General features: G+C 58.0%; 1 protein-coding gene across 6 annotated transcripts in view; it reads right to left on the bottom strand.

Moving 5' to 3' along the window:
* The window catches only part of CXXC5 (CXXC finger protein 5), a 33,603-nt gene extending 9,515 nt beyond the window's left edge, over nt 1-24,088 (bottom strand). For 2 of the 6 annotated variants that reach the window (XM_053912819.2, XM_053912818.2), the window contains exons 1-2: nt 23,489-24,088; nt 17,999-18,225 (exon numbers count right to left, since the gene is read on the bottom strand). The gene's annotated coding sequence lies outside the window, so the exon portion shown is untranslated. Of the gene's footprint in view, nt 1-17,998; nt 18,226-23,325; nt 23,462-23,488 lie in introns of those variants that run through there. The other 4 variants (XM_053912820.2, XM_053912817.2, XM_024575178.3 and 1 more) reach the window with 3 other exon arrangements.

The following is a 24,088-nucleotide window of genomic DNA, read 5'->3' as shown; positions in this document are numbered from 1 at the left end:
TGAGGATAAGAGCTAACGTGTATGGAGGCCCCACAGTGTGCCAAATGCTGTTGATGCCTTGTCTCACTGAATCCTCATCCACACTTTCCGAAGTACTATTATTGCCCCTTTTAGGGCGGGCAATTTGAGAGGCAGTTGTGATATAGAGAAAACGATGCCCTCCCCATTCAAAAGCCCCTGGATCTTAGCTAATGTGTCTCAAAGTGGTGATGTCCGAACTGACACCAACATGGGATCAGGGCCCAACACTTACTTGGGACCTCCCTCCTGGTGGGCCTCACCACTGGGCAAGCCAGGGAAGGCTAACTCAGAGGCACTTGAGCCAAGGAATCGGGGGGCAGGGGTATCTGTCCTTCTGGGGCTTGGGGGTGAGTGTCACGACTGGCTAGGGGACTGGAGTCCTGAGGTCTAGGTTTGTGCCATCATCCATCCTCTTCCTGATGACTGACCAAGACTCGCTCCCCACCGTCCCACACTGAACCTAGTTTCCCATCATAAAATGGTCCTTGTTCCTCACCGCAAACTGCAGGAGTCACTATCCCTGGATAGTGACGCCAGCCCATGGGGGAGGAGGTAGAGAGATACTGAAAAAAGACTCCAGATAGTAACCCCTCCCACTCTCCAAATCCTGGGAGGGCCCCACAGGGCCTAAATTGGCCTTTCATGGGATTTGCAGCTAGGGAAACTGAGGTCTAGAGAGAAGGGTTTGGGACAGGTTATAGGGTTGGGACCAAGCCCCACCTGACGTGAGGCTTGCTGGGACGAGGAGCATCTGGCCCCCACCTGCCTCCATCCTCCCAGATGTCCTGACGATGGCAGGCCCTAATAATAAGTGTTTGCTCTCTGCCAGGTGCTAAGCATTTCACTTTTTTAAATTTTCCACTGAATTCTCTCTAACTCTAGTATTATCCCCATTTACAGATGAGGCAACTGAGGTTCAGGGAAGTAAAGTCACCTGCCTAAGGTCACAAGGTCAATTGGTGGCAGAGCCAGGACTTGAACAAAGTCTGTGTAACTCCAGGGCCTGGCTCTCCAACACTGGCCAAAGGCTCTGAGGCACACGCAGGGAGGGATTTTGGCTACTCAGCTCTCAGTCTAGGAGAACCCCGTAAGTTTCCCATGGGTCCTGGCTCTCAGGCTCTGGTCACAACATGTAAGGGCAGTAAGGGCACCGGTGCAGAAAAGTCTGCAGCTGTACCCTAAGGCCCAGGAAAAGACAGGGGAAGGGGCTGCGGGTGGGCCGGCCGGACGGGCCAGAGCTCCGGGCATTCCGGCGGCCTCCGCAGGAAGCAGAATGGGACGGAAACTGGCTCCTGCCTCCTCCCCCAGAATCCTGTGGGCAGCCTAGCCGGGCCGCACAGAGGCCCTCTTTGTGCCTGCCCCAACCCGCCACCCGCGGCTGGCCCAGGGTTTTGAGTTTCCTGGGGGGTGGGGGCCCTGCCCCTGCTAAACCTCCAGCTACCTCCCCCTCTCAGGGGCAGTCACAGCAGGCCACAGCTGGAGGAGGAAGTGAGAGGATGGCCAGGGCTACCCCAGAGACCCTGGGGGACCTGGAGTCTGCCCACATCTCATCTCCCGAACACTTACACACCCTAATTTGGAGCTGGGGGTAGGCAGAAGGACCCAGAGACAGTGTCTGAGAGGCCAACCCCAAGCCTGCCCTCTCTGCTAGCAGTCACCAAATCCATTGTGACCCACCTGGAACCACCCCCCCTTCCTGTCCCACTCCATCTCGGTCCTCTTGGGCTCAGGGTGGTGCACATAAAGAGACTGGCCAGGTGGGCAGGGCAGCCATCTGTCAGCTGCCATTTTTCCCTGTCCAGGGGCTCTCTGGAAACATAGAGCACATTAAGGGGGAGGCATCAAGCTCACTTCAGCATTTCAGGGGACAAAAGCCCCTTAGGTGGTGTGACTGTGCTCCAGGAACACTAAGCCCCAGGGAGTGAGCTCAGGCTGGAGTGCATCCTGAGGAGCACACTACGGACAAGTATATCTGAGTGTACACGTCTGGGAGGTGTGTCCGACACCTGTGAATGCTGCGTGCATAAGTGTGTCTGGGGGCTGTGGACATTCCAGGGGGCTGTAGGTGTCCTCAGGTGCATGTGTACAGTCTCAGAGGTCACTCTCTATGGGTTCGAGCACCGATGTATACATGGGGCTTACATACCAGTGTAAGGAGAGGTCCTTGCGTGACCACTGTGTCTAAGTGAAATGTGTGCTACCTACATCAGTGATGTATCTGTGTGCCCCACAGTGAATGTGTACTGGCACAGTAGTATACACAGTTTGCGGGCAGGCAGGCAGGTCTATTTGTGGGTTCTTCCGGCTTGTGAGTGTCAACACATCTCTGACATGTGTACACCAGTGTGTGTGCGTTGCATGCGTGTGTGAGGACTGTGAGTAGTATCAGGGCCTCTGAGGGGTCTGGGATGGGGAGTCTGAGGCCCAGCTGGGATGGGGATGATGTACACAGGAACTGATGCCAGGTGCTGGGGCCCCTGTGGAAACAGGAAGCTGCCCACAGGTGCACTGGGGCTGTGGTGAGGCTGGGCTCCGCCCAGGTTCAGTTTGTGCCCCTGAGAAACCACCCCAGTGTTTCACTAGCCTGTCCTAGTCATGAGGGTGGCACCTGCCTTGCCTGCGCTCAAAACCCCACAGCCCTGGCCAGTGTCTACCGGACTGCCTGGCCTGAGCGTGGAAAAAACTGGAAAACAAAAGCCCCCAGACCGCAGGCCCTCCCTGCAGAGGCGTGGGGGAGGCAGGCAAGAGGCGGGAGACTGGGGAGGAGGGAGGGAGGGAGGTGTCGCCGCAGCCCCGGAACACAAAAATAATGAGGCGAGAGGGGCCATGGGGCCCAGCCAGCCGGCTGGTTCCGGAGTTGCTATCTGACCTTGACAGATGCCACAGCTGGGCGCCTGGAGAGGAGCCGCCGCCACTGTGCTGCAGCACCACCCCCCCAACCCCCTGCCACCTCCCCCAGGCCAGGTTGATGGAGGTTCAAGCAGGCTCCAGCCACAGGAAGCCACCCCACCAGGTGGGAGCAGGGAGACCTGAGTGTTCCTAGTCAGGGGTGGGGGTGGGAGGGTATGGAGACAGGGGAGTGGGGGCAGGGCCACTGCAGGTCAGGGATGACAGCACAGCTCTCCGGAGGGTGGCTTGGCCCCCAGGTGTGGCTGTATGTATGAGAAACACCGAGTGTGATGTTGTGCTGTGTAACTGTGAGACTGAGTGTGTGGGGAAAAGGGAGCAAAATGTATGAGTGTGACAGAGACAAAGATCATACTTTTGTGTGTGTCTCTGTGGGTCACACAGGGCTGGAGAGATTGGCTGATGTCCCTAAAATGGGTGTGGCCATGTCACTGAGGAGCGGGCACCAATAACTCCCCTGCCCCCTTCCAAAACCATGGCTGTCCTAGCTGGTGCAAGCCATGCTGGGGCCAGGGTTAGGGACCACAGAGAGAGAGCCGCAGGCCTCCCCCCTCCAAAGTGCTTTCACTTGCAGCTGAGGAGGTGCCCCTTCAGCCCTTCCTGGCCGGCCCTCTCTCCCGCTGTGCTGTGGTCGGGGCACGGGCACCAAGGATGGGCATGGGGTGGGGCACCACCACTCTGGGGACACCAATGAGGGGTTGGGGTGTGAGCTGCAGGAGGGGATGCTGGGTTGGAGGTGGATTAGCAATTCCGAGCACTGGCTGCATAATTAAAAAATCATTACGGGCGGGCAGGCGGGCAGAGCCGTGTGAGCTCACGCTCAGAGCGGGCGGGGGACACTGCCATGGTGCTCCCCCTCCCACCGCTTCCCCGAGGAAAAATCCCACCTGCTAATATAATTATGGAAAAACACAAGCACAGAAATTCGGTTTCAGCAAACAACGTGCCTGAGTGCCCAGGGCCTGCGGGGCCTTCAGCACAGCGAGCAGGCCGGTCATTGGTGCCCAGGGCTCTTAGCAGTGGGGCAGGCCCTGCTGGGTCCATACACCAGCCCCAGGCCTCCACCCCTTCAGCAGCCCCCAAGAGGGAGGAATAGGGGGCAAATACAACCTAGCTCCTCAAATCCCAAATCCAGAAGAAAACTAGTCAGTCCTAACAGTTTACAAACGGGGAAACTGAGGCTAAGGAATCTGCACAAGATCACTGCGTTTGTGGCAAAACTGAGAAAGAGCTGGATCCTGTGCACAAAGGTAGCGAGAGCCTCAGGGGCTCGGCCCACCCCATCCTACCCCCTTCCCCTGTGTCCCCCAGCTTCCATCTCATCAGTCATTCTCCCAGCCGCTCCCTGGGATGAGTATCTCTCTCCCCAAGACTGAATGGGATTGTCCCAGTCATGTACCCCAGCGCCGCCCTGAGCTTACACAAGCCTGTATACCCCATGTGGGGGCGCAGGGAGCCCCAGCCTCCCAGTTCAAGGACAGGGCGTCCTGGGCTTGTCTGGGTTAAGCCAGGCAAGCAGAGCTGGCTCCCGCCTGGAGAAACGCGGCCAGCTCTGGGTCACGGGCCCCAGAACGGCAGGAACAGCCGCCATCACCTCGGGCCTGGAGCGGGCGGCGCGGGGAGGGGAGCCGGCCCTAATTAGTCGGCCTGGGACCCGGGCGGGCGCCGGAGCGGCAGACGCAGCCGCCGCCGCCGGAGCCGGAGCCGCGCAGGCACATCCGCGGCCGGCCGAGAGGCGGCGGGGAGCCGTGGCGCCCTGCGACGCGGTGGGACAGGAGGCCTGGGAAGGCCTGGGCCAAGGAGATTCCACACCGGGCTGGCCTGCCTCCCCTCATTCCTCGGTGCCACCAGGCACAGCAATTAGAGGCTTTCAAAGTTTGTCCTTAATTGGTTTCATTTTTGCCTCATAAATGATTCATGGCCCTGGAGGTCTGCGAGGCGGAGGGAGTGGCAGGGGGAATTTGGGGAGGCTTTTGCCTGGAGCCAGGCCCCCTACCTGAGGCTGGAAAGGGGTCACAGCCCTAGCCCAGTGGATGACGGGCTGGGGAAGCCTTGAGCAGGTGGGATCCTCTAGCAAAAATAAAGAACCCAGGCCCTCTCCTTGGGGCACGGACTAATTAGAAACTGCAACTTCTCTGCGGACCAGAGCTCTGCCCAGGCCCAGAGCTACTGCAGCTGCTGGGGCCTGGGAGAGCATGAATAATAATGTGGTGGTAAAAAAAATAACAGTGTTAGTAATAATAACGACGGGGAACACTCAAAGAGTTCTTACTAAGTTCCAGGCATCCATTATTTGTTTTAATCGCCTCCCCACCAAGCACAAGCAGGAAGAGGTACCAGGGTCTCCATTTTACAGGTAAAGAAACTGAGGCTGGCAAATGCCAGAACTCCTCACTCCCTAACCTTTCAGGGGTACAGGGCTCAAAGCTGGACACCCAGAACACTGCCTGCCAGGTGGATCAGCAACTGCAGGCCCCAAAGAAGTCTGGGAAGACCCTGAGGTCTGTAAGGAGACCCCACAGGGCATCAGCAGCCCCACACCCACCTGGGCCAAGTTAGCTGTTCCCCTCAAAAAGCTGTGACCTTGGCTGAGCAACATACTCACAGGGCCATATGTAAACCAGGAAAAGAGGAGCCCTATAACCCAAGTTCAGCACTAACTCTGTGCTGGGCATGGAATACAGAGATGCCATGGACCCCCACCCTCAGGAAACTTCCACTCCAGGGGGGAAATGGACAGACACACACAGAGAAGGTTTAAAAGTCTATGCAGAGAGCCCCAAGCATTCAGCCAATGGCCTAATGGGTTGAGAGGGGGTGTGAAAGGAGGTGGCACCAGGGAGGGCTTTTTGAAGGAGGTGAGGTGAGCAGAGGAAGTTTCTTGTCTCTGACCCCATAACCTAGCCCACACAGGATGCTCAGGGAGTAGGTGTGGCCCACTTAAATCCAAGACTCCGGGTCAGTCCTTGAAGAAACCCAGAACTAATGACCACATCAGGGTGATATGGAACACAAAAGTGCTCAGCTCTGCCTGCCCCTGACGGTCACTTTCATTCTGAACCACCATAAAAGGTAAGGCCTACACAATTAACTGCAGGGCCCACCTGGAGCCTGGAGGGGAGGCAATGCTCTGAACAAATCCAGGAGCGGATGCTGTATGGACTGACTCCCCCTAGAGGCCCCAAGTCTCTGGGTTCCTAGCTGTGGCTCTTGGGTGCCTCACAAACATCATCTCCTCTTGTGACCTCCGGCTCCTGTCCCAACCACATGTACCAGGTTCCCCTCCCAAACCTGCTGGCCTTCTCAGGCCCTGGAGCCAGCCCAGTCCCATCGGCTTCCTGCTCTCCCACCCAGCTTGGTGCCAAGGTCAGACGCTTCAAGCAGTTATACCTCCCTGCACCCCACCACAGCCCTCTGAGTGGCACATATGACCACCTCTGCTTCCCAGATGAGGAAAATGAGGCTCAGAGAACCTAAGGGCCACACAACTTCTTGAAAGCCCATGTTCCTCACCTTGCTGGACTCCTGCGGTCAGTATCCCTGAACTGTCCCCAGCCTAGCCACCTCTTGCCCTAGCCTTAACCCTTCTTCTGTCTGGGTAAGACTGTACCAAGCCCACACTCCTCCAGAAACTAGAACTTGGTTGGGCTGCTGTCATCAGGGGCCCTAGAGCCCTGGGGCATGGGGCCTCCTGTCTCAGCCCAACTGGGTCATCCTGAGAATTGGGTGGGGTGGTGGGGGAAGCCCCTATATGCACACACAAATGTCCGAGGGTGGGGTTAGGTGGGGAGGAGGAGACACAATGGTTCCAGGGCTACCAGGATAAAAGGGTTGGCCATGTTCTCTGGCCTTCTGCTTGGGAAAGAGTCCATTTCTAGGCTCCTGTCACCCACACTTGGGAGGGGCTGCCTGTGGGAGTGTTCTGTCCTTAGGATGAAGACTAAGCTTTATACGACCCCTCCTCCATCCTGCTGGAGGATACAGCTGAACAACTTGGCCAAGTCACATCCTCTCTGAGCCCCAGTTGCTTTATCTGCGCAATGGGCCCACTAATGTCCCTTGAGCCCTCTGGAAAACTTTTGAGTGTAGGTTGAGAGATTTTCCTTGAGAAAAGGGATTCAGAAGAATTGGACAAAACATTCAGTGGTCTATGTCAACTGGGGGCACTTGAGACACTGGGGTCGGCATACAGGAGGAGCCTGACATGGCTCGTTGGCTATACAAACAAGTGGCTGAGTTCTCAGGGTGCCAAGCATATCTCAGCAGGTCCAGCTAACAAACCCGTTCAAGGCACACACTCTGGGTCACAACACTGGCCTGAACTTTCCTCCTTACTGTGCATCTGCTACCTGTTCTAGGGCTGCCCAGCCAGGTCACTGGGGTCCCTCTCTCCTGCCTGCCCCACAAGCCGCGTATCTCAAGCAGGTCAGCACTAATGTCAGTAGGACCAGCTGGGCGTGGAGTCTGCCACCTCCGGAACTGCCAATTAATTAACTTTTTTGAATTAATTTCCTAAGCAAAATTCTACAATTACATGTCCCCATCAGTCCACGCTGGGCAGGCAAGAGGACCCCACAATGAGATAAAATGTGGGGTGAGGGGGTGACCATATCAGCCCCAGGTCAAAGAGGCACTGGGTGTTGGGTTTCACTCCAGCAGGGCAATTGCCTGGGTCCTTATGGATGTTGTCTGGTAGGGGAGGGGAGGGGGCTTAGAAGCCAGAGCCCTCCTTCTACCAGCCAGGAAGTGGGGGGCTCAAGAAGAGCCATGCTTGGGCAGCTCGTCCTGCCACCCCCATCCCCGACCCCATGCCCCCAAACCACAGTGGGTCCTGGCAGGGCCCAGGAGTAGCACAGGCACTGAGGCTGAGGAGGCCGAGGCTGCAGCGTTCTAATTTCCCAAAGGGGCTGAGATTAATTAGCTCACACACAGGCGCAGAGAGGGAGAGGAGAGTGGGAGCGGGGGAGGGCAGCGACAGGCGAGGAGCTGGCTGATGCTCCCTGCTGCCACCCGCCTGCCCGCCCAGCAGGCAGTCAGGTGGCCTTGACAGCCTGGGTGCTCTGAAGGTCAGTGGCCAAGCCAGCTGAGCCAGCAGACTGGCACTGTCTCCTTCCCAGAATCCCTGCGACCAAGGCTGGAGGTACCGCAACCAGGACAGCCTTCAGGGGGTGGGGGGACGGTTATACTGTCACCACCACTGGGCTGCCAGGTGCTCTGTCTACATCGTCCTAGAGAGGTAGGCCCCATGGTCCATCCATTTCACAGATGAGGACACTGAGGTTCAGAGCTGAGTGGGGCAGTGACTGGGCAAAGTCGGCCAAGCTATGGATGGTGGAGGGGGCACTAAAACTCAGGTTGGCTAGAGCCAACCCAGATTCCCCTGGATCCTGTGCTAGCATGAGGGGCTGCAGAAACCCAGGGGATCTGGGGACACCAGTTGAAGGGCATGTGGGTATGTCTGACTGTGACTTACCCCTGCCTCAGAGTGTGCAGAGCAGACTCTCAGTCATTTCGCAGATGTAGAAACTGAGACCAGAAAGGCGAAGTGACGTGCCGCACAGCACAAGGCCCCAAACCCAGAGTGCTCCTCTGCTTGAGGCTAGCACCGCTTCCAGCAACATAAGCTCGACCCAGTGACCTTTACAGAGCCCCAACCCAGGGCCACATTGTGTCTGTTGTCTTTGGCTAACCAGCACGCTGCTGGGGGTGGGGGTGGGGTCACTGTGACTGTCCCTGTGTACAGAAAGGAAGGTATTCTCAGCTCAAGGGCACTCTCTCAGACTCCCTGTAGGACTCCCCAGAGGGTAAAAGACCCCCAGGAAGGTGGAAGGTTAGGGGATGGGGCAGTGTGTGACTCTGACCAGACCCTAGGTGGCTGTCACAATTAAGTTTCCCAGAATTTGCCTTCAAGGAGATCCTTCAGGGCAGCAAGCTGCTCCCTGGAGCATCCCCTACCCTACTCTCAGTGAGCTACTTCCCCTGCAGAAGCCAAGGCAACAGGGCTCACCCTCCCAAGGCCTTTTCATCCAAACCTGGGGAGTGCCACAGCAGAGGTCCGTAAGAGAGTCATGGGCCTAGGCACAGGTGGGCGGGGGGCTGGCCCAACCAGGAACATCACTCATAATGTGTGATCATGGGGGATGGGTGGGAGCCTCCAAAGGCAGAGATGCAGGCTATGAAACGGTCCACGTGGGCTTTGAGTCAACGCTCCTCTTCCACTCTGCAGGCTTCATCCTAGGTGACCTCAGGTGACCTGCTTGACCTTGCTGAGCCTATTTCCTGATTTGTGAAAAGCACACAGCACACACTGACAGCCCCACCCCCATCAGGGTCCTAGAGAGAGACAGCATGCAGAAGGCGTTTATTAAACAATAGCTCAGTTATCATTTTTACTGTCATCATCAGCCAGCATAAGAGTGAACGTCAAGGACAGCTCAAGCCAGGAGTGTCAGGGAACCTAGGTCGTGGCCCCCGCCTGGCCACTGTTTGGCTTTGAGTCTGACAATCCCTTGTGCCTCAGTTTCCCCAGCCCCAAATAAATAGAGTATCCCCCCCCCCCTCCTTACCTGCAGGAACATGGGAAAACGAGCATACAGTAGAGGTCTGAAGGCTACAGGAGGGCAGCACTCAGCTGCCCAAGTTTACGCTTCCTTTTCTGGCCACAGGAAGCACACACCTTACTTCCTGCCCACCTTTCCTTTTCCCTCCTTGGCGCCCCAGCCCTGCCTGCTCTATGTCAGCACTTCTTCAGTCTCCCACAGTCCCAGCAGCTCTTCCACACTGGCACATGCCAAGCTCCTCACTTCCCTGCAAAGGCCCCACTTGCCACCTGGAAGTCCCTATCTGGGACTAATGGATGGCCTGGCTATGTGTTGGGAAGTAGCGGCCAGAGAGAGCCTTGGCCCTTTCCGTTTTGTCCTACTGTGAAGTCCCCAGGAATGTCCAGACACTCAAGAAGCCCAGGTTCTTCTGCCCTGGGTCCAACCCATTCCCATCCCTTCCCATGGCCCAAAGGTCAGCCTCCTTACTCCCACACTTCAGCATTCCCACCTGAGACCAGCTTCAGAGAAGGCCAAATCCAAGACATTCTAATTAAAGCGTCCGTGTTGTGCGGACACCACTCCCAGGAAAATGCCAGCTTTGCTGGAGCAGACAGGTGGGGGTGGGGGTGACGAGGGCTGGATTCACCTGGAGATCCAGGTGTGACATGATGAGAACCGCACCCCACTGTCTACTTCAGATCCTGCGGCTTTGAGACACAGAGATAAGGCTCATATCCATTTTACAGATTGCAAAAGTGAGGTCAGAGAGGGCAGACTGGCCCATGATTACACAGCAGGCAGTGACCAAGCCTGTCCAACTCCAGAGTCCATGGCTCAGGGTCATGGACCACAGTCATTTCTTTCCCTCAGAATGCTTGGGCCCCTCTTCCCTCCCTGGCCACTGTCCAGGCATTTATGGGAGAGAGCTTTGTGGACAGAAAGTGGAAGCCAGCCTGGGCTGAGGCCTTAAACTACCTGCCCCTTGACCCCTACTGGGCTGTCTCAATCCCATCGGCCCAGAATAATCTGGAATCTGGGTGTTAGATGACCATGAAGCCATCCCCATTGGATTCAATTCTCTCATCTGAAAAATGGTGTATTTTCCCGTACATGGAAAATGGGTATGCCTCCAGTCCTGCCTCATCCAGGCAAGGCAGGTCCCAGCCCCCATGGGCAGCAGAAGCTTAAAGGCATCTCTCCAACTCAGCAGCCTGGGACCTCCCTGTACTCAGGCCAGCTCTGCACCCATTTTGCAGGCCAGCAGACTACGAACTAGGGGGAAATAATGAGGGGCTTGGGAACCAAGGGGACAGAGGAAAGTGGCTACCAGGGTGAGCAGAGGACAGGCAGATACACTCCTGGGTCACAACTCACTAGATAAGGGGGTTTCATTCCTCCCCAAATCTCTGGCACCCCCCAATATCCCAAGGACCCCACGCCAAGCTGGGGGAGCAGCTGACTACTTAGTGCTCCCAGAAAAATCGACTGATTTTCCTTCTCCAGCCTGTCCTCTTCCTAGCTCCTCTACATCCCTCCCCACCCACCCACAACGGGCTCTGCACCTTGGAGACAGGACAGGTTTAACAGTGCCATGCCTGATACTTGTACCTCCTCCTCTGAGAGGGTCAGCTGGTCTGGAAGATTGGGGGAAAATGCCTCCCTTTTCACACCCACCATATAGAACTCAGCTGCCCATACGTGGCCGAGGGTTGGGCCTCCTTTGGGCGAACAGCAACCAGGGGCATTTGGGTGACAGGAGCCCCAACCAGTTCATGTGTGTGCCCCAGGCTCTACTGCGTCCGTGCTCCTGACCCAGCTCTGGGGTACCATCTGCATGGGAGCTGTGGCCTGAGGATGGCTGCCTGGGCCTGTGACAGGATGGACACACACACAAGTGCCTCAGGGAGCAGTGTGTGGGATCCTCCTAGGGGCATGTCATACACATGTGTGACTGTGCATGTCCGTTTGCTGATATACGTGCCAATGTGTGCGTGCATCAGAAGCTGGGGTCGTGAGTGTAACAGGGAGTGTGCTTCTGCAGTGTCCACGGCGTAGGGAATCAAGCCCATGCTGTGTGTGTCAGTTGTGTGTGCAGGTCATGTGGAACTGCGATAGCTGAGTGTGTCTGTCCCAAGTGTGTGCCCCGGGGTGTGCCACATGGGGCCTGCGTGAGTCTGTTCTGCCTGCCAGGCCACAGGGCCTCGTGGGGCTGCTGGGGATGGGGTGACTCACGTCTCCTGAGCTCATCCCGAGGCCCGCCCGCCCAGCTCACCCTGCTCTGCTGGGCTCATGGCTGCCAGACACGGCAGGGAAGCTGGCTTGATAAATAACCTGCTGCTTCCCCAGGCCTCTGAGAAGGGGAGGCTGCATCATGGGGAGAAGGGGGAGGAGCGGGGGAGGCAGCCCTGGCCCCCAGGCTCCGGCTGCCCTGGCCCCCACAGCCCAGGCTGCGGCTCCGGTTCCTGTTTCATCGAAACCTGAGCTGGGAAAAGCCTATCGGGTCATCTTGCCTGTCCCGCCAGCCGCCAGGCCCAGGCAAGCTGCCCCTCAGGGGACAAGCCCGCAGCCTGGCCACCGAGCCAGTGGGTGGGTGGGTGGGGGGAGGATATTTCTGTCCAGACTAAATGCAGCTCCAGGCCTCTGTCCGCACCCCCCCCCCCCACCAACAGCTGCTCCCAGGGGCCCTCTGGCTCTGTAAGATTGACTAAATATAGCCCCCCATCCCCAGCGTTCACCTCTATCCATTGGCTCCACCCACATGAGGGTAGTAGGAAGAAGGCTGGGGAGCCCGCTGTGTGACCTTGGGCCAGTGTTTGGCCTCTCTGGGCTCTCAGCTATGAAACGCCAAGTACTACTCAGCTCTAGGCCCTGACCTGCCTAACAGGCACTACTGGAGAGACCACAAAGGTTACTAAATTGGGGTCTTTGTCCAGGGAGATAAGGGCTCTGGTTTCCTCCTCAAAGTGACTCCAACCTGCTTCAACAAAATAACTGGAGGAGCCCCTACCCAGCAACCCAAGTACCTTTGGGCTTATAAACATGACTGCCTCCACCATGCCCGTTTCCTACCCAGGCTGGGCAATACCAGGCTCCTCCAATCTGCCCCAGCCGGACCCTGGCCAGGAAACAAGTTGTGCCAGGCTTTGGGGGGGGGCTTTGAGGGGGACTTGGGAGCATGACAGCTGCTATTTCCTGGAGGCCACAGTCGGGCACAACCCGGATTCCAGCCTGGCTCCATACTCTACCAGACAGCCTCTCCCAAGATCAGGCCCTTTAACAGGGCACTCCCTTCCCGAGTGTCAGCTCTGTCATCAGACCCCAGCCAGAGTCACAGTCCCACTCCCCTCACCGTACTGATACAGCCAGAGAGAAGGGGCTGGATATACCTTCTGATCTGGGCTGGGAGAATGGTGGTCTCTGCAGGGTTACAGGCGGGGAAGGCAGTCCTAGCTCCCCAGCTTCCCACCTCCTGCCTGCCTGCCCACCCGGCTGCTTCCCCCAGCCCCACACGCACCAAATTCCCCACATGCCTGTCTGTCTCTGACAGCTCGCGCAAATACTTGGCTGCGCGGGCACCCGCTGTTCTGAGCCCGCTGCGCCTCCTCCCCTGCCTTCCCCGGGGGACTCTGCAGACACAGCCAGGGATGGGAGGGGGCCAGAGCCAAAAAGCTTGGTGGGCAGTGGGGGTAGCGAAGGCAGGAGGGACCAGTCTCAATTCTGAGGCACCACCACCTACCCCTAGGCCTGGGGGACTAAGGGACCTAGGAGGCCACTTGAGCCAGCTCACTGGGAGGCAGCTGCCAACGCCCCCGCTGCCCCCCCCCCCCCCCGGAACCTCCCAGGAGGACCTTCCGGAGGCCTCCCACTCGCCTCAGCGATGAAACAGCATCTGCCACCCCCGCTATGGCAGCTCAGGACAGGGCAGGACAGGGTGGGGGCTACCAAGAAGCCCCTAGGGAAGGCTTTGAAATATGGACAATGGCCCAGCCCCTCCTGGCAGCCCCGGTCCCCCACCACAGGCCCAGCCTCAGAGCTTGGGGAAAGGGGATGTGTTCCAGCCCCACAGCGTAAGGGGCACACCCACCCAGCTGCCAGACCTAGGATGTCTCCATTTGGACTGGCTGGGGGGCCGTATTTGCCCCCAGCTACCCTCCTTCCTGCTTGCCTTGCCTCCCTCCCAGGAGACCAGTAGAGGAAACACTTCCTGAGATCGGCTGGGATTTTCCGCTAGACGTTGCCTAACTAGCCAGCTCCTTATCTCCCCCACCTCATTCCTTCTTCTCGAGTCACTCCTTCAGCCAAATCACACTCCCACCCCATGTTTACAGCCAAGGAGCCCCCCTCCCGGCCCCACCACTTGCCTTGACATCCCCAGTACCCACAGCACATATCCATGCACAGAGTAGACGCTGAATGAATGACCTCGTGGAACAACACTCTCCGATTTACAGACAGGTATGCTAAGGTCAGGAGACAGCCTGGTGACCTAGCCCTCCCATTCACCTCTCTGTCTTCCCGAAGGAAAGAGACTCTGGCTGCAGGACCCTTCTCTGTCCAATACCTCTACACCAACGCTTTCTGCCCCAGGAACCAATTCAGCCCTTCCAAGCAACTGGAAGCATTAGAGTGACTCCAAGAAGGATTTCTGAGTGCTTTTAGGTCCAAATGTGCAGCTGGCTAGTTGGGATGACTCTCCCACAGCCTGAGGGTGGTCTTGAAAAGAATCCCAACTGTATTGTCTTTGTGACGGTAGACTGTGGGATAGAGCCTCCTCTCCCATTGCACAGATGGGGCTGCTGAGGCCCCCAGGGGAGGGGGGAGCTGCAGGCAGCCATGAATCACAGGGGAGCTGGGAAGCCGCCCGGCCCTGCCGGCTGTCGCTGGAAGCAACAGCCTGCATTTCCTCCTCACACTGGTGCCTCGGGAAGCGTGGGCAGCGGGCGGGTGGGCACCACCAAGAGGACCCCTCCTGTGCCTGCAGGCCAGCCACATCCCCTTGCTGCCACACAACCCACTCTCCACACTGGCTAGATCTCCAAAGAGCAGTAGGCCAGTGACAGAGCTGGGTTTCTGCCTCGGGTATATACTCATGTCACCTGAGGGCACCACAGGGAAGCCCCTCCCTTCATATCCTCAATGTCCCCTCGCATCAAACAAGATTGAAACATGACCATTCACGCTTCCCTCTAGCAGTGAAACCCATGGTTCTGTGACTCTAGAATCTCAACAGGATAGGAATCCTGACTGGAGAATTGCTCTGCTCCAAGCACTCTCTGATTCTAGACTCCTGTGACTAAAAATTCTAGGCCACCAAGATCTGACATTCAGGGGGCCCAGCTAACTAATTTTCCATCTAGCTTTGGGGGGAGCTGAGAGGCTGGGTCTCTCCCGACAGGGTCAACAGGAAGTGGACATGAGGTTGGGGTGGGGAGCTGTGGGCCTGTGGATGTGGCTGGTCTAGTCCTGGCGAACAGACCACCTCCTCAAGGCACACACAGCCAAAAACGGTGCAGATGTCAGGGAGCCCAGCCCTCGCCAGAGCAAGAGTGGGTAGGGAGAGGTTTGTGAGCCCGCACCCCCACCCTGCAGCTCAGAGGGAAGACGGGCGTCAGGTCAGAGTTGGTCTCCCTGCTTCTCAGGTTCCAAGCCAAGCTCCACGCTTCACCTTCCTGTCTTCACCACCCACTACTTCCTCCTCCCACCAGTCCCCTCACCTCTCAGGCTCCCAGGCCAGCCCCAGCTCAGGCCAGCAGGCAGCCAGCCAGGATAAAGGCTCCCAAGCCCACTCGACAGATGGGAAAACCGAGGTCCAGGGAGAAGATGTGACCTGCCCAAAGGGCTCAGCCCCAGCAGCCTACTGGTCTCTGTCCACATCCCTTAGCCCAATCCCCCACCTCACTTCCCATGATTCTCTGTAGGGCCAGTGATCTCTACATATCAGTCTGATCACAAGCACACCTCCCATCCCAATGTCTGTTGCGAGCACTCACTCCCACAAGTAATCACCTGGTCATTAATTCATTCTTTCATTCACCCAACTGGTCCATCAGCCCTTCTCCTCACTACATGCCAGGATCCTTGAGAAGGATATGGGGATGTCAAGAAGGAAAGTAAAGCCTGTGGTCAGCAAGCATTTAGGGAGTCCCTGCTATGTGCCAGGCAGTGTGGAAGGTGCAGGAAAAACCACATGCAGACCAACCCTGGCTGTCCTTATGGTGTTTACAGACACACAAGGAAGGGCTCTACCAGGTCCTAATTCCACTTGTCAAGGGCATGTCCTGGGAAAGTCACAAACTCTCCAGCCTCAGTATATGCGGATGCTAACAGTACCCAACTCAATGGGCTACTGTGAAGATTAAAGAAAGTGAAGGCTAGAAACACAGTGCCAGTTAGCTATTGCCATTACCATTGTTACAACATATTATTATTATTGTTGTTGTTGTTGTTGTTGTTATTGAGAGACAGCAATTGATTAGAGCAGCAGCTAGAGCTTTTCAAACACTTAGCTGGTGCCAGGCACTGGGGGAATGGGAAGGAATCACTGCCACAACCTACTTGCATGGCTGGCAAGGAGCAGGCTCACAGTCCCATAAGCATCTGATGAATGATGGAGTCATTGACAGGAGGCATGGCCCTGCCTCCAAGGAAGGTACGCTCCAGCATGTGTCCATGCATGTTGCACACATATGTGCAAACACTTAGTAGGTATGCACACGTATGTCCATGTGAGGAGTTCCATAGAGGGCAAATTATCTGGGAGTGGAGCAGCAGTACAGGGAACACAGCTGCTCATGCCAGGTCAGGTCCCCCAACCCCACCCCACCCACCCATCCCTGCCAGTGATCATGGGATGTGGCAAGAACAAGGACCAGGCCCGGTGGGGAGAGGCCCAGAAAGATGCTTTACATAGTTCTGGCCACCAGATTACAGGCCTAAACTAGGCCCCTGGGTGGGGTGGGGGGGCGCCACCAGGTATTGGCCCACACGAGTCAGGCCCTAGAGCCCCCACTTTATGGTTGTACTGGCACCTCGAACGAGTGTTCCTGCTGGCAGGCCAGGAAAGTCCTAGGAGGTCAGCGGAGGTCACAGAGAAGGGAGGGAACAGGGGGCCCAAGGGCCATGTGGGGTCTGCTAGACTGGGGAGGGTGAATATGAGGCTCCCCCCGGGGCCACCAGGCAGGCCTGGCTTTGCCCTGCTGGGGCCGGCAGCTGGAGGGGAGTAAATATAGCGCGGGGCGTCCCGGCCACATTCCTGGGAGGCCAGCACAGCCGGCCTGCCCGCTGCTCTAGGCAGAACACAGCAGCCAGGGCCCAAAACTGCCACTGCCCTCTTCCCAAACAAACAGAAAAATAAATAAAACCAGCTCTCACGGCCAGCATGGCTGGGGGGAGGGGGCAGGAAGGGGTGGACCCAGGAGGGGTGAGGCAGGCAAGAGGACCAGTTGCTGAGGTTTCTGTTCTGCTGGGAAGGAGGAGGCCAACAAAAGAGGAAAATGGAGAAAAAGGGCAAAGAGATGCTCAGAGATGCGACAGGAGGGGAGAGGATGAGTGTGAGAGATGGAGGGTGTGACAAGTAGAGGTGTCAGGGAGGCAGGTCAGGAGGGACAGGGAAGGTGTCAGGGCCAGCTGCGGGAAGGCAGAGGCAGCCTCGGGTCAGTAATTCAGCAATTCAGTGGCAGGCAGACAAAGGGGGCCTGTGAGCTGGGGCAGGGGCTGACTCCAAGGGCCATGAAATATTAAAGAGCCTAGGCCAATGAGTGACAGAGGTCATAGAAATAAGGGGACTAGCGAACAAGATAAGCACCCCCCCCACCAGGGCCCCCCCACCGCCTATTCCTCTCCACCACCTCCAGCAGAGCCAGTCTCCCCAGCTTTCGTCCTGCTGTGGCTCCTTTCAGTCTTTCCACCCACAGGGAGGACAGGCTGAGGGTGGGAGGGGCCATGGGGATTAGTGATGGCAGGGGACCTCTGCGGTTCCCTCTTCCCTCTAGCTGGTCTGTGCGCAGCCGGCCTTCCAGAGCTGCCAGCCATCCTAGCAAGAAGGCCAGGAGACCTGTCAGCACAGCCGCTGCCACAGTGCCTCCTGGGGGAGGAGGGGGTAGACTTCCAGCTTCTCCTTTACGGAAAAAAATCAACCAAGCCACCACTTTCCACAGAGACTGGGGAGGAGAGAAGGCCATGCCTCAAAGCTGAGCTTTGAGCCGGCAAGTAAACCAGCCAGCGAGGCAGCAGGTCATCCCTTAGCCCTCCCACCCCACCCAGGTCCTATTACCAGCCTCATGACCTTGGTCAGTCCCCTCATCCCCTAGCCTGTGTCTGTACCAGCCCCACCCACCCAGGCTTGATGTGAGAGAAGGTAGAAGAAAGCAAGTAATACGTTGAAAACCTGCTGGGGCAGCTGGGGCCAAGCACCTGCATGCAGACAACCCTCCCAAGCCTCTGTGAAATCAGGCCTATTATCAGTCCCATTTTAGAGCTGGGGAAGAGAAACTCAGAGAAGGCAGAGCGACGTGCCCAAGGTCACACACCTGATGATTAGCAGAACGGAGACCGAAACACTAAGTGTGAGCCATGTGTCCTTTTCTTCCTTTTCACTGGGGGATAGGAAGTCCTCTTCACCATAAAAGCCAACTTTAACTGAATGCTGACTGGGAGTTAGCCACTGGTGCTGGGTACTGCATAACCATCCTCGTGTCCATCTGAAAATGGTCTTGTGGACCAGGTACTCCTATTATCCCATCCAGGGATAAGGGATCTGAGGATCACAGAACACAAAAGGTCATACAGCCATCGAGACAGCGACACGATCAGGATTTGGAACTAGGTCTGACTTCAGAGCCAGAGCTCCAACACACTTGTCTGGGTGAGGTCAAGGGAGGGGGTTAGGAGGGCTCAGCAGAGGGGAGCTCAGTGGTCCCACTGGCCCCCAAAATGGACACCATGAAAAGGTCTAAAACAAAGTAACAATCCCTGTGCCGAGGGCTGGCCAGCAACTGCCCTGGGAGCACCAGATGGGCAGAGCCTGCAGAGGCTGGGGGTGAGGACACGGCCTAGGGGCCTGGCCAGAGTGATCTGCCTTGTCTGCCCAGAACCTGTGTACCAAAAAACAAAAGTCCCCTCCCCAAACATGGGGATACTGAGGCTAGTCCAAAAAGGGCCAGCAGAGCCCTGTCCTGTTGACTGCCAAGGCTCCAACCTGCACCCCAGGGCCCTTGTGCCAGGAACTAATCTCACCACCACCCCAAGAGCCCCTAGTGCTGGCGGAAGGAGGGCAGGATCCCCTCCCTCCCTTCTAGGCCCTTCAAGCCCAGAGGGAGGCCAGCATCAGAGGCAGGAAATGAAGAAGAATTTGCGATCTAATTGAGCTGGCGGGGGGATTAGGCGGCAGAATGCAATTACAGGGGCTGGAGCAGGGCCAGGGGCACTGACACCCTGAGATGTGGCCTGGTCCAGGTGACACCCTACTGGGAGGGTTGGGGAAGATGGGGAGAGACCTACAGGGTTCCAGCTCCATTTAACACCCAAAAGCAAGAAGTTTTCCCGGGAATTCTCCCCCAGGGAACAGGCAGATAGGGAACACATGTTCTCACAGGCTCTGCTCATGCATGTACATACATGTGTTCAAATTCCCAGGAAGCCCCCCATATCCATGCTCCCTTGCATGGGGACAGACTCCCAACCAGCAGACACCAAGCTCTGGCCCTTTGTTGCCTCTGGCTCCAGCAAAGGCAGGGGGCTCAAAAAAAAAATACACCCATGACCTTAAAATCCTTTTATTCCTGTAATCACAGGCTGCCATCGACGTGGATACGCACTGTCACCCCGGCCCCAGCCTGTCTCCCTCCACAGCTTCCAAAACTCCCAGCAGGCAGGCAGACGGGGAAGCTGCCCAGTTACTGCCAGGGAGGGCAGGGGAGGGAAAGGACAGGGTCAGAGAGGTTCGATGCTACACACAATCATACTCAGGGTCTCAACCAGGGAGGGAGGGACTCAGAAAGACAGAGATATGGAAGGAGAAAGGAACACAGCCACAAGCCACCAAAGACAGACATAGGCCAATGCCCACACAGCTCAGATATGCCCAGGTTCACACTTTCCCTATTCAGATACACCACTTTGGGAGCATCGGACACTCCCAGATTTACAAGCATTCTACAAACACACAGATATACACAAAACACACACAGAGACTCTACAAAATTCCCAGCATACGTAACTCAGAACATACATATTCCCAGACTGACAGGGACAAATGCAGTGCACACACAAACAATTCCTAGACCCACAGATTCCTATGCTCAGACTCCCAGACCCCAGGACAGACACACATTCAACACAGAGATTCACGGATACATGTGTCCTGAGTCATCAGCACACACGGCGCCTATATTCCCACATGCCAGGCCAGCAGACTAGATCTACACAGCCTCATCTAGCAGCTCACACTGGCTTTGGCTTTAGGGGGCAGGTGGAATGGGGGCCAGTCCTTTCTCACTGTCTGCAGCCTGGGAAGTGGGCTCAGAGTTGGGGGGAATAAAAGGGGAAGCAAGAGAAAGCAAAAAAAAAAAAAAAAAAAACTTGAGTGGGATATTCTTGTTGGGCAGTAGCGCGTGAGTAACTGGAGAGGTTTTTTGTGGTCTGGTGAGTTCCAGCTATGAGTGAGAGTTTAACTATTAATACACTTAATCAAGGAACACACACACATACACACACACACACAAGGCTAGGGGCTAGAATGAGACCAGGTGATGAGGATAAGAGGGACAGCCCAGAAAAAAAAAAGAAAAAGGAAAAGCTCCAATCAGGGCCTCAGGAGGTGGGGAAAGAGGGTGGGGCTTCCACCCTGGGCCTGCCTCCAGAGTAGGGGCAGAGCCAGTGATTCATTTCTGCACCCCCAGATGTGTGGGGCTTTGACACACAGTAGGTGCTCAATAAACACACATTGGGTCAATGAATAAGTGAATTACATACAAAGATCAGCAACAATAACAGTAATAACAAGTGAACCCCACCCCATCCTTGGCCAATTAGGGCATACTCCAGAGCACCATGCTTGGGAGGTTCTGACTTCCTGAACAGGCCCCCAGACAGGGGCTCTAGGAAAGCAGGCCTGGGTCTGGCTCATCAGTGTCCCCCCCTTTTTCTACCCTATTCTGCACTCTGGAAAGTCAGCTGACCTCGGCCCAGCCCACACTCCTCTCTCTCAAGGAGAACCCCATCTCCATTCCACCCTCCCAAAATAACTAGGTGGGGTGCTAAGGAAGGTGGGATATTAATTCCTAAAGATTTGGTTCTTTATCCAGATGCAACTCTGCCCACCCCATACCCACACTCCTATGAGCCTCAGTTTCATACTTGCCAAATGGGTAGGAGGCAAGAAAAAGTTGGGTAGAGGCAGCAAGAGCTGGGGGTCACAGTGGGAGCCCAGAGAACATAGGCCTGCACTGGCCTGGGCCCTGGATGCAGAAACCTCCCCTCCCCTCCCCTTCCCCCACCCATCCCAGCCCAGCCCAGCCTAGCCGGGTGGACATTCCAGGCCTCACGTGATAAAGACGAGGCCGCTGGCCCACGGGTAAGTCAACAGGCTCTGTCGGGGGAGAGATAGGAGGCCCCTGGCCAGGGTCACCTGCTGAGCCGAGAAAACAGCCGGGCCCAAATACACACACATAAATAAGGCGCCAACGGACAGCCAGCCAGCCAAGGGTCTGTCTTCTGCAGAGAAACCTTGGAAAAGGAGGTGGCAGGGGGAGGGAGGTGCAAGGCTGGCTAGGGGCTTCCCTGGGAGAGCTACAGTTTCTGCCAGGATGCGGGGTTGGGGGGGCTTCCACAAAGATCTCCAGAGACCAACCTCCCTCAGCAGTTCCCACCCCTTCCCAGAGTAAAAATCACCCCCTCTCCCTCCTCCCCAAGGAGAGAGAACAATTTCCGTTCTGGGAGGGGGGGTGACAGCTGCAGAGCGAGCCACTACCCGCCGCCCCCCCCCCCCCGCCCGCCCAGCTCTTGCTCTCATCCAGGGAAACTGCTAAATCAACACTACGCAGTAGTAGGTAACGCCGGCCTCAGTCTCTCCGCAGCGCTCTCAAAAACGGGTTTGGAAGATTTCGTTCGGGTCCCAGTTTCTGGGTTTCCCACGGCGGTTGAAACCTAGGGTACGGGGTCTTTCGAGAGGGGGACCAAAGCAATCTGAGGCCAATACATCCCTAAAAACGTCTTATTTGAATGCTCTCAATTGCACGGAGGACACCCCCGCCTCCGCGGGCCGGGGCAGCTGAGGTGGCGCCGGGCGTTCAAATAGCGCTCCAAACAAGCCCGCAGCGACCGCGCACGCAGCCCCCGCCAGGCGGCCCCAGCGGAAAACTTGAAAGGGACTCTGCCGGCCGCCCTGGGGCAGCTCGGGCGGGGGCGAAGGCTGAACCGTCACACATGCCCCCCTCCCCAGCGCTTCCTGCGCAAAAGCGGGGGGTGGGGGTGGGGGTGGGGGTGGGGCTGGACCAGCCACAAAACCGAACAGAACCCGCGGCGCAGAGAAAGGCGGAGGTCAAGAGGCTGGCTCTCCGGAGTCCCCTGCAGCCCCCCAATCTGAAAACGCCACTTTCAGACCACCCAGGGTCCGGGGGCAAAGTAGGGCGCGGCCAACCCTACAGACCCCCGTCGCAGGAAACAAGAGCGAGTAGGTCTTTCCAGATGAGTGTCTATCGAACCGACCCCCCCCCCCAACATCTGCCGGTGCCTCCTTGAAGACCATGGCACCAGCCCAACTCCGCGCACCCCTTCCGATTCCTGAGAGGAAAAACCAAAATGCAATCCTGCTCTCTCACTGGGCGCTTCACCTCTTCTGACAGGTCCCGGAGGCGGCCCCCCATTTAAAAGCTGGGGTCACTCACTTGCTGCCGATCCTACAAATAAACAAAGCCAGGCGCACCCCGCGCTCCCCGCCGGAAAGCAGCTCATTCTGGGAGAGGACAACTTCCCCCAGCAAGAAAATTAACACATTCTTCCCGCGGCGGTTCAGCCCCTCGCTCTAGGGAACACAAGGGGAGGGGGGTTCGGGGCCGAACTTCACGGGTAAATGTGGGGCCAGAAACGCGAGGCGGGCGCCTGGGACACTCGCCTCCCACAGCTCCGCAGCGAGTGGAGCACCCCCATTCTCCCTCCCTGGCTTTGCGAGCTGCTTGGCCACGCGGGGCTCGGGAGACAGCCCGAAAGAGCCCCCCTAGGCTGAAGAGGAAGGGAGGGAGAGGCCCCGGGGCGCGGGGGGTGGGGGCGTGATACTTTGACGGAAAAAAAGGTCAAACTTGATCAGCCCGCCAGGCACCCTGCGGGCAACCGGGGAGAGAAGCCGGAGGGGGAAATGTGGCCGCCGCCCGCTCCAAGTGGAGGGGTCGACTCAGCCACGCGTGGTCCAGGGCACTCTGAGCAGTTACCGTCGCCCTCAACACACAGGGCTGCGAGTGGGGTCTGATGGGGGGGAGTGCGCGCGGGGGATCTCCAATCAGCCGCCCCCGCAGGCTGAGCGCCCGCTCCACCCGGCGAGCTGGGGACCTGGGCTCCCGCCATCCCAACGCCCTCCAGCTCGAGTACTTGGGGAGAGGACAGTACCCCGCAGGGAGAGCCGCAGCCCCAATCCACGACGCCCAACCCGCAGTCCCCGACCCTAAAACCTCTCTTTTTGTCTGAACTCAGTGATCTGCGACCGCGCCGACTGCGGCTTCGGGAGGCTTGGGTACGGCGGCGGCCACCAAACGATCGCAGGCGCCAGGGCTCTCAGCCTCCGGGGCTCCGGGATTCAGGCTGCGGGTGTCCCCCGCCCCTCCCAAACACGGACCCTTCCTTCCCTGTCCCTGGCTCTCCGCACCTGAACTTCGGGGGAGCCCGCGCCGCCAAACTTTCCGCCGACTTGCAGCGAACTCCGGCCCCGGCCGCGCACCGAGCCCCGGGGGAGGAGAGGGAGGTAGGCGGGGAAGGGGAGGGGGCCGGCCTCCGGGGGGGTCGGGGGAGGGCCGTGGCCCGACACCTACCGGCTCTCTGAGTCGTCCAAGCCGCCACCGCCGCCGCCGCCGCGAGGACGAGGGGGAGGGGCGGGGCGGGGAGCCGCGCTCCGCTCTAGGCACTGCCGCCGCCGTGCGCTCCGCTCCAGCTCCGCCGCCCGCCGAGCCCGCGTCCGGAGCCGGAGTCAAGCTGCCTGGGCTGGCCCGAGGCGGGGAGGGGGGGGGAGCCTGCAGCACCTGCCCCTCCTCCCCCTCCCCGCGGCCCAAATTAAAAAACAACAAAAAGCAACTAATCACCCCAGAGCGGAGCGCGGCTCGGCGCGGCGGGCGGAGGGCGCAGGGTGAGGCGCCCGGACTCAGCAGGCGGCGCGCATGGCTGGGCGCGGGCTGGGCAGGGCTGGGACGCGGGGCCCGGCCGCGGGGGCCAAGGTTCGGTCGCTCTTCTCGCTAAGCTCGGGCGCCTGCTCTCGCCGCCGCCGCCGCCTCTGCTGCCGCCAGTGCCGCCGCCGCCTCTACATCCCCGCTCAGGCTCCGCCGCCTCAGCCGCCGCCGCCGCCGCCGCCGCCGCGCGCCCGCCCGGGCAGAAGCTCTGAACGCTGCCCGGGGGCTGCCGGCAAAACCCGGACCGGA

Source organism: Desmodus rotundus, chromosome 10 (genome assembly GCF_022682495.2).
Source record: "Desmodus rotundus isolate HL8 chromosome 10, HLdesRot8A.1, whole genome shotgun sequence".
Lineage (NCBI taxonomy): Eukaryota > Metazoa > Chordata > Mammalia > Chiroptera > Phyllostomidae > Desmodus > Desmodus rotundus.
The sequence above is the reverse complement of the archived record's forward strand: the minus strand, read 5'-3'. Positions and strand labels throughout refer to the sequence as shown.